This window comes from Diprion similis, chromosome 1 (genome assembly GCF_021155765.1).
Source record: "Diprion similis isolate iyDipSimi1 chromosome 1, iyDipSimi1.1, whole genome shotgun sequence".
Lineage (NCBI taxonomy): Eukaryota > Metazoa > Arthropoda > Insecta > Hymenoptera > Diprionidae > Diprion > Diprion similis.
The window spans coordinates 17,202,196-17,219,953 of record NC_060105.1 but is presented as its reverse complement, the minus strand read 5'-3'; the positions used below and the strand labels follow the sequence as shown (position 1 = coordinate 17,219,953).

Genomic DNA, 17,758 nt, shown 5'->3' with positions numbered 1-17,758 from the left:
TCATACTCATGTACTCTGTTTCGTATGATTCACATTAAATTGACGAGCAACGGAGTGTGATTGGAAATTCTGAGCCCTCTGCTCCTACGGATCTGTTTTCCGCATTGAGGGTCGAGGTGGATCGAGTAGCTTCGGCAAATTCTCAAGCGGGTGACGGGTTCGGAGCCATGGCCCATGGATTTCATAATTTTCACGTTTTCACGACTTTCACGAATTGCACTACTTTGACAATATTTTTACAATTTTTATATTTATCTCCTGTTTCATCTTATGTTGTACCAACTTGGATAAGAATGGCTGCCTCTCTCGTTGGCCTAATACAATATCTCCCATTTATATCATTCACTTATAATTTTATTATTATTTTTTCAAAAAAATTCGATCAAGCGCATCAAGAAATCTCCTCGTTGGGTGCCCATCTTTGTGGGTCGTTTTCACCCCTCTAAACCCTTTTCCGCAGATAAAAAAAAATATGTGTCTCTTAGTTTTCAATGTTCTACATCATACATGAGTCTCAACGAAATCAGTCACAGAATGCCGAATAAATATCTCTATTTTCACCGTCTTCAGACTCACACCTTGCTATTTACTCTTCGCTAGGACAGTCATCCTCTTTGCTTATAGGCCTTTATGGTTCCAGCTCGAGTCTCATTTCCTGGCACCATTCACCGAAACTCGATCGAGTACGTATGAGTTCACAAGAGAATAAGAAAGAAAAAGAAATCAAGCAGACAGAAAGAAGGAAAGAGAGTTATACAAGAAGGCAGAGGACCAAAGGAAGGATTGAAAGCCACTGTATCTCTGAAGAGGATACTACAGTCCGTTTTTACCGACAGAGTAAGGTGTCACTGTTTTTGGCGTGGCATCATCGAGACCATTAACGTAGAAATGTCGATCAAATATAACCAAAAACTTTGTTGTTTCATGCCGGAGTCAGGCAGAAAATGTACTCCTACAACATGTGGCATTTTTGAGATATTCCTATTCCGTATTTTTACATTCGTGATACGTATGCTTTGATAATAATCGTCAGGATAAGTGACGTTTAACGCGATCCGTAAAGACTGACAGTAGCATCCTCTTAACCCTTCCATGCATATATTTTTCCTTACATGCTTTTTCTCACAGGCTTTTGGAGTTGCTGATTACTAATCTGAGCTCGAGATTTAAGGATTGAAAATGGCAGATACAATATGGCTGACAGACAAAAACAACAAGAAAAATTTTGAAGTATTCTGTGAAATTTTTTAGCGCGTATGCAGACTGTATAAAAATTGGTATTCGGATTTTCATAGCAGACAAGCAGAAAATGCTTTTTTTGTGGACAAGTACGAATTTCGACTATTTGTTTACATGTACTATTTTTGCAATAAATAAATAAATGTGTATTTTTTAGACTTAGACATATTTCAGGCACCATGTGGAACCAAAAAAACTTGGCAGTTGTTACCAAAAAAGTAGTTAGTTCCCCACGGTAAGCGTTACTGGGCTGCATCATATAACTAATTCAACATACCAAATAATTGATACTGCTTCTGTATTGTTATTATTATTATCATTAATTTTGTTTCATTAATACTGTAATAACTTTCTTTTCAGCAATAAGTTCATGAACAAGTACTGAAATCTATGATAATATGGAGATATTTTGAATTTTTGAATATTTAATTGGATGTATTTCTTGAACTGGTTGCTCTACAGTTTTTACTTAAATGACATTTTTCATAGGAAATTTAACTTCCTACAAAAGTGTAATACAATTTTGCTGTAGAGTAAGTGGCTTATGAGAAAAACGAAAAACTAACCATGCAATTAGAGAAAAGATCGGCTTTAAGATTTTTTACCGACAAGGCGGTTCATAAAACATAGATTGGTTGTAGGTGCTTTTAAAGAGCGAAGATCTCTCTATAATATCCACCTATTACCAATTGGATATCGTGAAATACCGGGTTGCTATAGATAACTGAATCAAAAAATTTGAAATTTACGTTTCAAATAAGTGGGAAAATTTCAAATTCATTTAGCGAGTACTTAGAATTAAAATGAAGAACTCATCTTTAGTAAGAATTCTTAGAGATTATCATTTTCTCTCCATGCACGATAATATAATTGATTGAAATTAATAAATTGTGAAAACGTAGCAATCAATCCTAAGTTGTTTTTTGAATTGTATGACCGAATAAGACTTATAAAAACTGCTAACCTCATGGGCTTCAGCGTTGCGATAAGCGGTGCTGAAGGATAGGGAAGAGAATTGCAGTATTTTGCTATGCCGAGTCGGTTTTACATTGGAATCCCATAAGACGAGTCAGTATGTGTAGGGTCGTCGAATTACCCCAAAAACCCAGCCAGACCTGGCAAACCATTACGAAAAATCCCTCAGGGCTGGCAGTTTTTCCACATCTTCAGTCAATGCCGAGTATAAACTCTCGTAATCCTGCAAATCTTTATTTTGAAATCTACCGTATGAACTTTATATTATCGATCTCCCACGAGACCGTTTGTACAAGACAATGTAAGATCTGTCTTGTTAGCCTCGATTAAGGTAGTAGTCTGGTAACTTGGGTTGGAAAAATCGATCATTTTTTTCTTATTCATTTCGAAAGTAAAATATATTGAGGGTACGTTGTTAAAATTTTAGACGGAAATTCGAAATATCAATCAGATTATAATGAATATTTGAGAGCGTCTCGCTAAATTGTGTGACAACTCCCGGATCTCGAAGGCGGAAAGTGACACGGCAAAGGCTTCTAAAGTAGCCAGAACGAGTCGCAGGGCAGAAAAAGTTGCTGAGAATGATGCCTACAAAGAAATTGAAGACATATTGCACGCCCCAGGCATAGGGGATTAATGTAAGTACGATTTTTTTGAATCTGTTTTCGAAAACTTGAATGCATTTTTCTCGAAACGACGTTTTTACGGTCGGCCCGGGTGGTAAAAAATTTTCTATCGAACCGATTGGGCTGAAATTTGGATATGTTATTCTACTCATCAATAGCTCTCGCAGGAACTAGGATCTTTTTTTTCGTCCCTAACTCTCCATTTTGCAGCCCGATTTCTACTAAAAAAAGTCACTTTCTTTCAAAGTCCACCATTTTGTTATTTTTCAACAAAATTGTTTAATTCTAGTACCAACCAGAATGACAAGCTTACAGAACAATAATATTTTTAATTTTCTTGTTTCAGATGTCCTCAAGCGGCGAAATCACCGGGGCCGGTGATCAATATATTAAAAAATGAAAACCGATTGAGTTTTATTTTCCCCTAAAAAAAAATTCCAGGAAAATGCATTCAGTCACGTGCAAGTTACCAGACTACTACCTTAAAATTCGTTTACTTTTCGTTTGTTTGCGTGCGTTCCATTCACTCATGCCCCCGTATTCTCATCTACCAAATACTGACTGCCGAGGCCTGACATTGGTCAGTATAATTCTTAATATCTGTTATAATTTCATCCAATTATTGCCCGCTCATTTAATTTTGCCTCGTTGGCGCTCTGTGCATGGCATCCAACAACTATTATTCCGTATCTTTTTCTTCGCCTCTTTCATTTCTATTGAGCTTGCTCATTTTTTTTCATTCAATTTAGGGTGTTTGCTAACACGCCATGTCTGGCCCTTGATTCCCGCAAGGCTCACGTGGCCGTCACAACCTACACTTACTTATATGCTCAAGTGATTTCTGGAGGTCAGCCCGAAGTGGTCTAGAAACTCAACAAAGTTTCGTCCCAGGTAAAGCATTTTATTCAATATCGAGTGCGATTAAGTCTCCTAAATGTGGTTCATAGAGTGTCATGCTAGCCCATTCGAATTAGGATTTGACCCGGAAATCGTTGGGGGGGGGGGGGGGGGGGCTGACAGTACACATTTCGGTTTTCGGTATTCGCACCCCATTGCTTCCGTCGCCATCTTGAATTTATTGAATAACTCGTTTATTTTTAATTTCACACGAAGAATGGTAATCATCAAAGTTGTTGGAATTAAATTTTCTACAATTTTGACTCTTATCAATTTTTCCCTAGAGTCGATATTTTTCGATTAAGGCCCGAAAAGAGAGGGTGAAATTGTATTATCATTGCATGATCACGTTTACTTTCCATTTTACAAGAAAAATGGTTATTAGCAAAGTGGGTTGGAATAAAAAAATTCATTTGTAAAAAAAAAATCACCCCCTCTTTTCGCGTCTTAATAGAAAAATATTGGTCCTAGGAAAAAATTGAAACATATCAAAATTACAAGAAATTTAATTCCAAACAACTTTGGTAATTACCATTTTTCGCGTAAAATTGAAAATGTACGAGTTATTAAGTAAATTCAGAAAATGGCGGCTGAAGCACAAGGTGTGAATTCTGAAAACCGAAATGTAGACTGCCAGTAACCCCCGCCCCCCCAACGATTTCCGAAGAAAAATCGCTAGTTGAAATTTTTTCCGGGTCAGCCCCTTTTTTGGACTAATTCGACTGGGCTCTGCTGCCTGTGCGCCGTCCTGTACAGAAATAAATAAATTAGATATTTTACACTCTCAAAAGTGTAGTGGTAAGAGTCGTCGTACATTATTTTCGAATTAAATCACAAGTACTGATCTGATCGGGTTACTCTTTGAGAATCCAATTGAATTATCTTGCAAGAACCTGACGACCTATACCCGGCCAGTTCCGCATTAGGTTATTACAAAGCAGATTCCAATCGACTTATCCTATCAGGACCCGATGACCAAATCGAGTTCGCCCAACCGATCCTTATGTCGATCCCGGATTATATTCCATTCAAAAAAGCACAACCGGTGAGACGCCACTTGAACAAGATCCATTCGAGATTTTTTCGTCCGATGCACTATTGATGCACGGAGGAAAATGATAATTTGAGTTGAGTGATATTTGTTCGATTTTATTGAATTCGCTTCCTTCTACACAAAGAGAGAGTGCTTATCTAGTCTAATCATATTGTGATGATGTATTATATTTCAAATAGTAAATAGACTATGGAAGGATAGAACGGAACAGCGAAGTAGTTAGTAGGCCTACGATCGTCGAAGGTTAGAGTCGGTGCGGGAGTGATAAACGTTCGGAAAGTGAGATTTAAGAAATCCTGATCAGGTAATAATCGATAGCCCCCATTGACAACGAAACTTTATATAGAAAGGAATAATTTTATCACCCACAATTCAGCAACCCACTTAATCGCTCTACCTCCAGTTTTATCCAATTTTGGTCATTTATTTCCGTTTTATCGTTTTATATTTATTTATCTTTCGACGACTATTGTCCGATTTTATATTATTTATTTTTGTGTTCTACATTTTAATTTATACTCTTTTGTGCCGTCTATTTATTCTTCAATAGACTAACAAGTTCGGTCAGTGGACTTGCGACGAGTAGGGACCCTTGAATTTTTGTATTGTAAACTCTTTTTTTTTTAATATGTTTTTATAAATAAATGAATAATGGTAATATACATTTTTATCCACTACGTATACTTGTCTTTTTATTATTTATTTCTCTTTTAAATTGATCACAATTCGTAAACTGTCACAATATTGATATAAACATACGTAACGGATATTATTTATAATTACTTTGACCAAAATTTTGTCAGATTTACTTGATATCTAATGGACATTACCCGAAAACTCATTGATGTCAACAGATTTGCTTATTTGTAGTCAATATCGATGACTTGAAACTTGGTGTGATACACTCTTCGTTTGTAACAGGTCTGATGAAAAATTTATCTCCCGTTAGTCGTATCTGCCTTCTAAGCCAATTACCCGATTTTATAAGTATCTCTCAAGCTACTTACGCAACGAGAGAGTTCACCGCCTAGTGGCCGTTTATGGTACCAGTATACTGATGCTTGCGATAAATATATTCTGTACTTGTTTTAAAACATGTGGTGTTTCTTTTACCTCGTAAACAAATTGGTGCAACTGATTCAACTAGTTACTCCGAACAAGCTTGAGTTAGATCAACAAAATATTGTAATCGATGGATGTAAATTTTTTGTTGGCTAGATTCATGTACTTATTTTAATTGCAGTACCTAATTGTTTCTGTCAACGAACATATGACTTGGAGGAACAATACGTGAACTTCAAATGAAATGATATTTTGTCGACTCAATTTCGGAAGCACATGAAAAGGTTCACTAAAATCAATACTACACTCGATCGTGACAAGAAAGGCTTTTTTTGAATCAAGAAATTCACTTGACTAACAATAAATCATTTTTAAAAACTAGCTTGATCGATATTACTGAATTGAAGTGATTGTATTTGAAACAAATAAGGGATACCAGATTGAAGTGAGTGGACTTCAACAAAATCTATTTTGTTGGTTCAAGAATAAGCATAGACGTTTTACAAGATTTCTTGGGGATATAAAATCAAATAATCGTTAGAGATAAGTGAAATTGATCCAAACAGTCCGAAGCTCTTATTTTAAGCGCCGAATTGCGCAAAGGTGAATCTTTTCTTCAACTGAAGGCTGCGATGTAATTTCAAGTCGTTGGTTCTTTTCATTGGAACGTGAGAAAAAAAATCTTCATTTCAGATTTTATTCTCAACGACGATACTTCGGGTCTCTTGGCTTCTAAAACTGCCACATATAATCTAGGCATCGATTCATATTCTCATTCAGTGAAACAGCATGAATAGGTGATTTTGAAATTTATCAAGATAATTAGATTTTTTAGCGAAACACGGCAAAACAAAAATTCGAAAAAAAAAATCTTGGCAGAAAAAATACAGAAACCCGAAACTGTCTGGTATGACTTTATTTCTTGCATTCAACCTTCTTTGTAACATTTGTCTTTTCCGGCATAATTGGAGTAAATTTTTGTTTGTCATCTTCGGAAAATCAAATTTCACTTTTCGCATGGACGAGTACTTATTATTCGTGTAAAGCTATGTAAAATGGAAGGTATAAAATGAAGCAAGAACATTCTGAGTATAGTTTATCATCACTACTTTGAAATTATTTTACATTGATTAATTTTCGTTGTTCTATTGGATCATCTCAAACTTGTCGAAGGAATGAATTACTACAGTTGGCTTCATCGCACACTCTATGGTAAAAAAACGCTTTTTGGGACTGATATCCCTTAGAAGATGAACTTCGCTATAATATGAAAACTCATGACGAGGGGAACAGAGTTAGGCCTCCAATTAGAGAAGAGTGAAAAATCGTCTGAAGAAAAATATTTTGTGAGATTCAAACGCACCAACAACACTGTTATGGCCATTGTGCATGTATTGTGGCTGATACATTTGGAATTGTCGGAGTTTATTTCAACCCCCTTTTTGATGCGATTCACTTGAAATTTTGCATGCACAGGATTTTGGGGTGGATGATTACGAATCTGAACTCCAGGATTCGAGAATTCAAAATAGCGGAACCAATATGGCGGACGTGAATTCGAAAATTTATTTGATTTTGATAAAACTTTATGTTACATCGCTTTTGAGGTCATTGATTACGAATCTGAACTCAAAATTCGAAAATTCAAAATGGCGGATGCAATACGGCGATAAAATGCAGATGAGAAAAATTTTGAAAAAAATCTGTTAAATTTTTGGTGTATATTGAGTTTGTGTAGAAATTGACATTCGGATTTTCATGGTAGATTAGTAGAAAATGATGTGCTTTTTTGCGATGAATAAAAAAATAAATTTTATCATTCAGATGCAATATGGAATAAAAAAAACTTGGCAATTGTTACCAAAACAGTAGTTCAATAAATAAGAAGCTGTAAAAAAAACGTGGGATGCTGAGCGTCCTAACGTTAATTAAAGGGTTAATAGTGTAATAAAAGGTGGGTTCTTCACCTTCAAATCAAAATTCAATCTGTGAGTGGTTTGTGTGTCAATATAAGGGTACCGCGTGCTCTTGACCGTGGAGGGGAGGTTTCGTCCGCTACGAGATGAAACAATCAGAGTAGTGAGATGAAAAAACGGTTGAAGATAGATCGACGGATGAGCAGTTCAATCGATATGAACAGCAGTTCTCTAGGAGCAGCGCAACGTCATACTAGATAAAACTACTGGTGATTTCTTTTGTACGCGCAGCATAAAATGAGAGAAGAAAAGCCGTGAACGTTTCTAGGAATGAGAATAAAAAAAGTAAAGAAGAAAGGATCGAATGGGAAGAAGAACTCACACGACCGTATCACAAATCCATCGTTGTACCCATTTTTACACGCTGCACTGAAATAAAGCCTGTTTAGGCTCATCAGCGGCATGCTGGTCTTCGAACATCAGGTAGTTAAAGCATGCTCGTTGAGTCACAATGGAAGAAAAATAGACGGCCGAGTGACCACCGCTTCCCGGATACAGCAAGTGGGCCAAATTTTTTGTTGGTTCGACATTCGTGCCCTCATCGAGAAATGGTGGCGAAAAGAACAGAAATAACAAACTACGGAACAATGGCTTGATTTCTGGCCAACCTTGTGAAGCAATCGTGTTAAATTCTATGAAATAATTCATCCTCTGAATACATGAAAAACTAGTGATTCCCAAATTCTAACAACTAAAATAAGTTAACAACTTAAGGTCATGTAGTATTCCTACCGTTACCAATCGAGCTAACTCACCTTTTTTCTTCCTATATTAAATAAACAAATGAACGGAAATGTTTCAAATTTCAACGGTGCATCGCTCTTTTGTAACGGAATTCAGAAAAGTTACTCACATCCCGAAATTCCTCAAAAGTACATGAACTTAAACCTTTGAAGCATGGTGGGAACCCACGTTCCTACCTCGATTTTCTTGATTTTTCTAATTTATTTACTTTTCTACGGATTCAAATCCGGTTTTTGCACTTTTTAATTACTTCAGTAATGAATTAACAATAAAATACAATTTAACTAGCACAATTGTTTATAATATAAGATTTGTAAATGAACAAATTAAAAAAAATGACGTTTTTCGGAAACATTCATTTCCGAAGAATCTGTCCAAGGAAATAACTTGAAATTTAGTGAAAGTGGGTTTGTGGGGTCGCTGATTACGAACCTGAACTCAGATTTTCACAATTCAAAATGGCGGATTCAATATGGCGGCGAAAAATTTAGGAAATTACGTAATTTTGCTGAAAATAACATGTATGGGATTTTTCGAGTCGCTGACTACGAATCCAAACTCATATCTTCAAAATTCAAAATTCCATAATTTCCTAAATTTTTTACCGCCATCTTAAATTTCGCAAATCTGCTAACGGATTCGTAATCAGCAACCCCAAAACCCCCGTGTGAGAATTTTCACGATCATATGATCATTTAAAAAATGTATGCTTCAAAGGGTTAAATGATGAAATTGTTGGAATTGGTCATTAGAATAATTTACTTGAGTCGACGCAGATGTTTCTACCGAGCCTAGACGGCCATCTTCAGGCTGTGTTCTGATATTATTGAAAATGCAATTTGTATGCGAGGAGACTGTGAGAAAATTTAATATATATAGTTAATTTTTAACTGTCGTGCTCAAGGTCGCACATGCGCGAATAAAATTATGAAAGAATTTTAAGAAGTAATTATGAACTATGCAAGAAACAATCTTAATAATACGTACAATTAGGTTAATCGCAAAAAAGTTCTGAGAGGAGCGATACAATGAGATGAAGAATTGATTAACAATAATATTACTGACAAATTTGGGGACGACCTTACAAACAAGGTGTTTTAGATTCGCCTTTACGTGAAGAAGTGTCATCTTTTGCGCATGTTAGGTGTGAAATTAGTCGATCAATCGATCGAAAATCATTACGGTATGATTGTGTGTTACTGAAAATCGATTGAAACATGGTTTCACTCACATTACACGTGATCAGCTAGTGAAAATTTTGAAGATGTAGAATTTCAGAATACAGTTGACCAAGGTTTTAAACATGGTTTCGTTACAATGTACAGATATTTTTGGGGAAGAGGAAAACCTCCAACCGGAAAATTACAATAAAGACCTCATCAGTAAATAAAAGATTGCTAATTTGTTTATTTAATGAAAATCACTTGTCAGATTGAGGTAACTGACCTGACGCTCCTTTTGTATTACATATTTGGACGTAAAAAGGTTGCGAAATATTATGATCTGTCTAAATTCATTGTTCATTGAATTGGGACGACTAATTAAAAACTGCGATTCTAAAATTTTTTCTCTCCATACACGATGATGTTTTTATCTTTAACTTAATCAACACTTCAATGACATCATTGCCGTTTTGTTCCATAGCTATTTGCGTTGACATTTTTTTTTAAACCTTACCAATGTAGAGTCCGAAGGGAGTCATCGAGAGGAGAAAAAAAAAAGAACAAGACCTTGAACAGTGACGATCTGCGACCATATAAACGTCAACACGAAAAATGAGAGCGCAAGTGGTTCAAAACAAATCCATGAAGATATTCTTGTTTGTTTTCTTCAGGATTAAAAGCTAGAACGATGCGTCAACACTGACCTGCTGAATTAAGATTAATGATATTTGGAAAATGAGGAAGAAACACATTACGTATCCAGACGTGAGATGGAGAGCAACGGAACACATCAAATCCTTCAACCTTATCAACTTTCGTGACAACATAATCATTCTCAGAATTGACGTAATCGTGTGAAGTGAACCAGTTATGAATCGTTATGAACAGGACCATCGTTTCTATATTTTATTGATACGAGAAAGAGAATGATTATTCATACAACTATACGCTATAGACAAATGCGGCGAACACAATACTTACTCAATTTAATAAAATACTTTTGTTGGATGAAATACTTGTGACAACTTAACATAGAATTGAATTAAGTCTTAGAATGATCATACGGCGTGAGTTTCTTGCAATAATGTGAATTTTGTATCAACAAAAAGTGTGACTGAAATGACTGGAGATTTTATTGAACCCATCTAAATCATTTTGTTTTGAAAATATGAAATTGTTGAATCAATTTCAGAAACATTCACTCGAATAATTCACTCGATCACCACAAGGCTTTTGTTGAATCAAAGAATTTCCTTGACTTAATCACTTTGACGAACTATCTGAAGCGAAATTGTTCAATTCAAGTCATTGCATTTAGAACGAATAAGAGATACTAGATTGAAGTGAATGGATTTCAACAAAATCTAATTTGTTGGTTCAAGAATTCCTTTGCATGTTTTAAAATGTTAATGTTGTTCAAAAAGAGGTTTCGTGCAAAAACAAGAAAGAAATCAGTTTCAAATTGAACGAAGTCAAACATATTGATAAAATTTCATTAAAATTGATCTGTCCATTTTCCACTTAATGTTGATGAAAAAAAATTTCTTTCACCAAATGAAATCTATTCAGTTCCAGATCGGAAAGAAACACGTCGATTGAAACCAGGATCATCTAGATCCATTCGTTGGTTCTCGACATATCGTCGGGTAAAAAATCAAGTGAGATCTCAACTTTTTATTTTTGGGGTAGGTTGTAATAACCCCCCCCCCCCCCCCCCCCCTTCGGAAGATCGGCGAGTTGATAATCTCTTCAATGACATATATCTTTATAACAGCTTCCTGTACGAAGACGGCAGCTCGTATCTGAGCAGTTTGTATATTTTAATGTTTCCTGGCCAAGTTCGTACGGGTCAGATTGAACGAAGAAAAGCTGAGCGCTCCGGCGTTTTTTTCACGCATTTACACAATCACGCGAGCGTATTTAAATTTTAGCCATTATGCCGTGTCAACTTATCAACCGCAAGGGTAGAAATTGTTTATTCGTATTTATTGCAGCTTAAATTTAGTTGATATGCAGTACATATTGAATCTTGGTTTATCTAGTATTTTGAAATACTGTTATTTATAATTTTCCTATAACCTGAACGCATTGTTATTGTTGCTACTCTCATTGAGGCGAATTCCATCGTCACCACAGCATGACTCAGGTATTGTGTGAATTAATAAATTTTCGACCATCCAAAAAAGGTGAACAATGTTTATTAATTCATTGATACCATATATTCTAGAAAACTGATATGAAGATTGCTGAATTTCCTCCAATGTTGCGATTCTTACAATTTTTATGAAAATTGTTCACAGGTAACGTAATATAACCTCAATTTTTAACAACGAAATCAAACATTTTTCATATCATCGGTGTCCTGATTGATTTAAACTTAAAATCCTTACGAAACATACAAGATAAGCCTTGTTCTTCAATGATTACATTTAACAGAAGCATTTCCATTATTTCATACAAAGGGTTGGGTAAATTTGAGCGGATTACGAAAATCAATTTTCCAAACACGTTGTTCTCCGATAGTAAAATCCTTTGAGTATATGTCCTTAACACTTTCATATATACATTGTTCCCTTCATACGATTCGCTTGAAATTTTGCTTAATGGGCATTTGGGGTCGCTGGTTACGAATCTGGAGTCGAAACTTGAAAATTCAAAATGGCGGATCCAATATGGCGGACTTCAATTCCAAAAGTGATTCGATTTTGATAAAACGTGATATCACGTGATTTTTGGGGTCGCTGATTACGAATCTGAAGTCAAAACTTGAAAATTCAAAATGGCGAATCCAATATGGCGGACTTAAATTCCAAAAGTGATTCGATTTTGATAAAACTTGACGTCACGCGATTTTTGGGGTCGCTGATTACGAATCTGAAGTACACAATTTAAAATTAAAAATGGCGGATTCAATATGGCGGAATATTTTCATGTAATATGGCATCCAAGGGCTTTTGAATCGTCAATCATGAATCTGAATTTGTAATTCGAAATTCGAATTGATGTTAACATTTTTTTGTTCCGTGAACTTGGAACCTGCAATTATAAAACGGGAAGTGTGGGGGCTGGCTGACGGTCAGCCTAAAGTCGCTTGTTCTTAATGAGATTCCAGAATTTTTAATGAGATGAATCAATTAAAAATTAGGCACGGTTGCCCAAAAAAAATATGTGTTATTCTTAATAGTTATCATTCATATCATGTTCTTCAATTCCAAGGAACTTGTAACTTCTAGCTCGATATGTATCACAATGAACGGTGAGAAGAAAATTTGCATTTCCGCATTCGGGCTTTTGCATTATTCAATGGAGTTAAACATGATTTCTGGAGATACCTGCACGGAAGGAAAGAATTACTCGCGTCAAGTGATATTCGTTTGATTCAACTAAATTCTATACTCAAATGCGGTAAACACAATACTTAATTCAATAAGATACTTTTGTCGGACGAAATACTTATGACAATTGAATATAGAATTGAATCAAGCCTTTGAGTGATCATGCGGAATATCAGTTTATTCAAAATAACAGGGCGTGAGTTTCTTGCGATAGTGTAAATTTTGTATCGACGAAATGTGGGATTGTAATGACTGAAAATTTGATTGAACGCATCTCAGTATTTTTGGTTTTAAAAATATGAAATTCTTGAATCAAAACAAGTTAATTCAAGTTTTGTCAAGTCAAGAGTTCAATGGTTGAAACAGGTAATAAAGTTTGTTGTTGAGAAAAATCTTTTGCTAACATTAAAGTTATTCCAGAAATTTTGTGTAATTTACTCGATATTTCATGTTTATATTCGGAAACGTTTTGCTACATATGTAGATATATAAATTAATCATGGCTTAACGTATTTTTGTTTATTTGCTGTCAATATCAATTTCTATATTTGGAAACTTAATATTATGCTTTCTTCGTCCGAAATCTGTCTGATGCCATATACATCTTCCGTTATCCGTACCTAACTTCGTACCCAACCACCCGGTTTTATAACTACCTTTGCAGCTACTTCCGTAGCGAGAAAGTTCGCCACCAAGCGGCCGTTTGTAGTACTAGTATACCGATGTTCACGATGAAATGTTTTGAAGCGTGTGCTGTTTCTTGTACTTCGTAAATAAATTAGTGCCACTGATTCAACCAGTTTCACCAAACAGGCTCCAGTTACATCAACAAAGTATGCCATTTTTTGTACCTAATATGTAATTTTCAATCCTATAGACACATGCGTGCATTCAATCACAGATATCACATAACCTCTAATCTGGTTGTTCGTTTTGTAAATACGAAATTACCTCAAGTCTTTGTATGCAGTGTGTTCGAAATATTCCCTTAATAAGTTATTCTTCACAAAATAAAACAGATTCTACCTGTGAGGGATGATTCATCTATTAATATTTTGATCATAGTTCAAAAATCAATACGTTGCTGACTCTAAGACGTACCTACAACTGAATCAATGCAAATTATACGATTCAGGGCTTCTTATCACACTTTTCAGAATCTAGTTTAATCCTCAAGATTCGTTCTGTGTATGTAAACTGTCTGAGATTGTGTTGAATTTTAACGAAGTCTTCCACAAAAATTGTCCCACTTACGATGAATATCGCAAAAGTAATCTAAAATCCAAATTTTGTTAGTTTATAAACATTTTTCTATCATGTGATGAAGGTGTCAATTTGTCAATAGTAATCATAAATTCTATGTTTATGAAGCAATTACAATAAACTATATGGAACTATGCAAAATTCTAGAAACTTGCTTAGAATATGTGAACGCAATTTTGATGAATTTGATAAATTATCTATACTTCTGTCAACTTTGCAATTATATCTGCAATGCAAACTCGCTGAAGCCCAATTTTGGGTAGGGAGTAAAGACGATTGTAATGAGTCGAAATACGGAATTACAAAACGAGAACGGCAAAATCGAGATTCTTCACGATTCTATATTATTGAGAGGAATTCTTACGATTCTACAGTTCAGCATTCTACTTATTTCTACTTTCAACATTTTTAAGTTCTATAAATTGAGTTTTCGCATCTCTAAGAATACCATATTGCGGCCCTTCAGTTTTTTAATCCTTTTATATTTTGACCCCCAGGCATTTTCAACGTATTGACTCAAATTTAAGTGCAACTCGATTTCAATTTTAAATAATGGCCGAGCGTAATTCTGGCTTGAGGCGTGCTTACACTTCAGCTTAATTTTATTGTCACGGTATAATCAGGCCCCGGTCGCGCAGTTAACTGTGTGCTAACTGCATCGAGGCTCCCTTGTTATCATGAAAGGAAGACCTGAGAAGTTGATAACAATGAAATTGTATTATAATACAAAATCCCAATTAGGATAATTTATTGAAGCTTCTTCATAGTTGTACACAATCTCGTCAACGTCTTTTACGAATCAGTCATATTTTCAAGCATAACGCGACATCATTATTTGATAAAATACGTTGTGAATAAATTCTTAAAAAAAAAAAAATGTCAACGTGTCCTTTTGTCAACTTTTTAATTCGTCCTGGGACGTGGGAAGCATCCCACTATTTTTTTGCAGCTTTTTATTTATTAGACTAAGTTTTTGGTAAGACCTGCCGGGTTTTTGGTTCCACATAGTCTCTGAAATATTTCTAAGTCTAAAAAAAATATAAATTTTATTCACCTATTTATTGCGAAAATAGCACATGTCAAAAAATTACCGAAATTCGTATTTTGTCGGGAAAACACAGCATTTTCTGCTAATCTACTATGAAAATCCGAATACCAATTGTTACGCAAAATTGATAAACAGCAAAAAATTTGACAGAATATTTTCAAAATTTGTCTTCTAGTTGATTTTTTTCTGTCGCTCATATTGGATCTGCCATTTTGAATTTTTTACTTTCGAGTTCAGATTCTTAATCAATGACCCCAAAAACCAGGTAACATAAAGTTTTAATAAAAAAATATACGTATAACCATACCACTCGTGGTCTTTCGAAAAAATGATCAAACGCTTCATAAGTCAAAGTGCTTCAACCACATTCCCTGAATTCCATGGAAGCCAAATGAGCAACAAACATTTTCCCTGTGATCTGCAATAAACCTGGGAGTTATTTTCTACGAGAGAAATCGTAAATTTGTAATAACTTTTTCATTTTTTCAGTATATATATAATTTTATAACTTTATACAGATGGCAGCAATTATGTCGGAGAAAGCTTGGAAAAATGGGCCTCTATCCCAACGTGAAATTTTTTCATCACATTTCAGTTATGTTGGGTATAAAGTACATGGAAAATAACACGAGTTACATTGCTGAGATCGAAAATCGCATGTCAGATCGGTACTTTTCATTTCATTTTTATCACTTATAACGTACGATTTAACTTAAGTTGACGTACAGGGTGGTCCATTTTAATTGCCACAGGCAAATACGTCGAAAACTACAAGAGATATAAGAAAAAGTTTAATACGAAACTTGAAGGGTTTTGAGGGGAGAAAATAATGGTGATACATGTCGACTTGTGGATTTTCCCACTTCCGTGATCTTGCAAGTAACTTCGGATTTTGGGTAGGGAACACATATTTTGAATATGAGCAACTGATAGTGAGATCGAAGATTAATTCAGATATGCAACAAAAAAAATTTCATCAAATATTTTTTCAATTCATGCACCGTGCCACTTTTAAGATTTTGAAAGTAGCTTTAGATTCTAGATGGAAAACACAAATTTCGGAGACAATCCACTAAAAGCAAGATGAGAGATTAATTCTTATACACGAAAAAAAAAAAAAAATAATAATTGTAAAGAAATTTGATGATATTTTTTTTCATTTTTTTATGAAAAAAAAAAAAAAAATTGATGGACATTTTTTTTTTTATTGCATATTCGAATTAGTCTTCAATCTCGCTATCAGTTGCTCATACCCAATATCTGAAGTTACTTGCAAGATCTCGGGAGTGGGAAGATCCCCAAGTCGACACGTATCACCATTATTTTCCCCCCTCAAAATTCTTCAAGTTTTGTATTGAACTTTTTCTCGTTTATCTCTTATAGTTTTGAGATATTCACCTGAGGCATTAAAACTGACGATCCTGTATAACTCAAATCAATTAACCTCGTATTTTCACCAAAATGAAGCCGGCAGAAAAATAATAAGAAAAAAATACTCTCTATTCGAAAGCCTAAGGTGTATATTCGACTAATATTGGGGAAAATAATCGTGATCGATTAATAATTTACCTTGTGATTGAAACGCAGGACGTCCCGAGGGGGTAGCTCGTCGTTCAAATTTCCATTCCGTGCGTCGTGAAAAACAGTTTGATTTCTATTTCACTTCTCAACGGTTAAATTTTCGATCATTTATAACTTATCACTCCAATGTAAAGTAATCGGCCAAAGGCATTTTAGCCAATAGTAACGGAAATAAAAGGATCTGCGTGATATGGTAGGACAAGGGTATGTAGGGTTGTATTGCGTTCAGTGATATTCATTCGCTTATTTATGCATCAAACGCGTTTTTTTTCTTCCGGGTTTTCCGTCATCAGGGAAACGGTGACTTCAAAATACTTCATCATCACTAAAATACTCATCGATTTTGCTTTATTTTTATTCTTCTCTGGTCAATTCTTATTAGACGACATTACACAGTTTAAAAAATCTACTTAATTTCAATTGTACAGCATTCATGAAATAACTTTTATACCAATAACTGCTACACAGCTAACGAATTTCAAATATTTTATGAGTTGGTTCTTTCTTTTTTAGTTTCCGTACAATTGCAAAAGTTAGTAACGACGAACAAATTCAGTGCTTACTATACTAGTAATAATATGCATTTATTATTATCAGTTATATAAGGACGCAGGACTCGATTCAAAAACAAAACAAATGAAGAAAAGAACGCGACTTACACCGTGAGTCATGAATTCCCATATGCAATTTTGATATGCGGGTGCAAAGAAGATTGCAAAAAAAAGTTTGAAAGAAATGCGATTAAAAATTCGGGAAGACTGAGTTTGTGCAACGGATGAACGGTTGGATCGAGGA

At 34.9% G+C, this 17,758-nt stretch overlaps 1 protein-coding gene across 1 annotated transcript in view; it reads right to left on the bottom strand.

Moving 5' to 3' along the window:
* The window catches only part of LOC124406103 (muscarinic acetylcholine receptor gar-2), a 109,940-nt gene extending 92,617 nt beyond the window's left edge, over window positions 1–17,323 (bottom strand). The window contains exon 1 of the mRNA XM_046881479.1: window positions 16,952–17,323. The gene's annotated coding sequence lies outside the window, so the exon portion shown is untranslated. The remainder of the gene's footprint in view (window positions 1–16,951) is intronic.
* Between the last annotated feature and the right edge of the window lie 435 nt (window positions 17,324–17,758).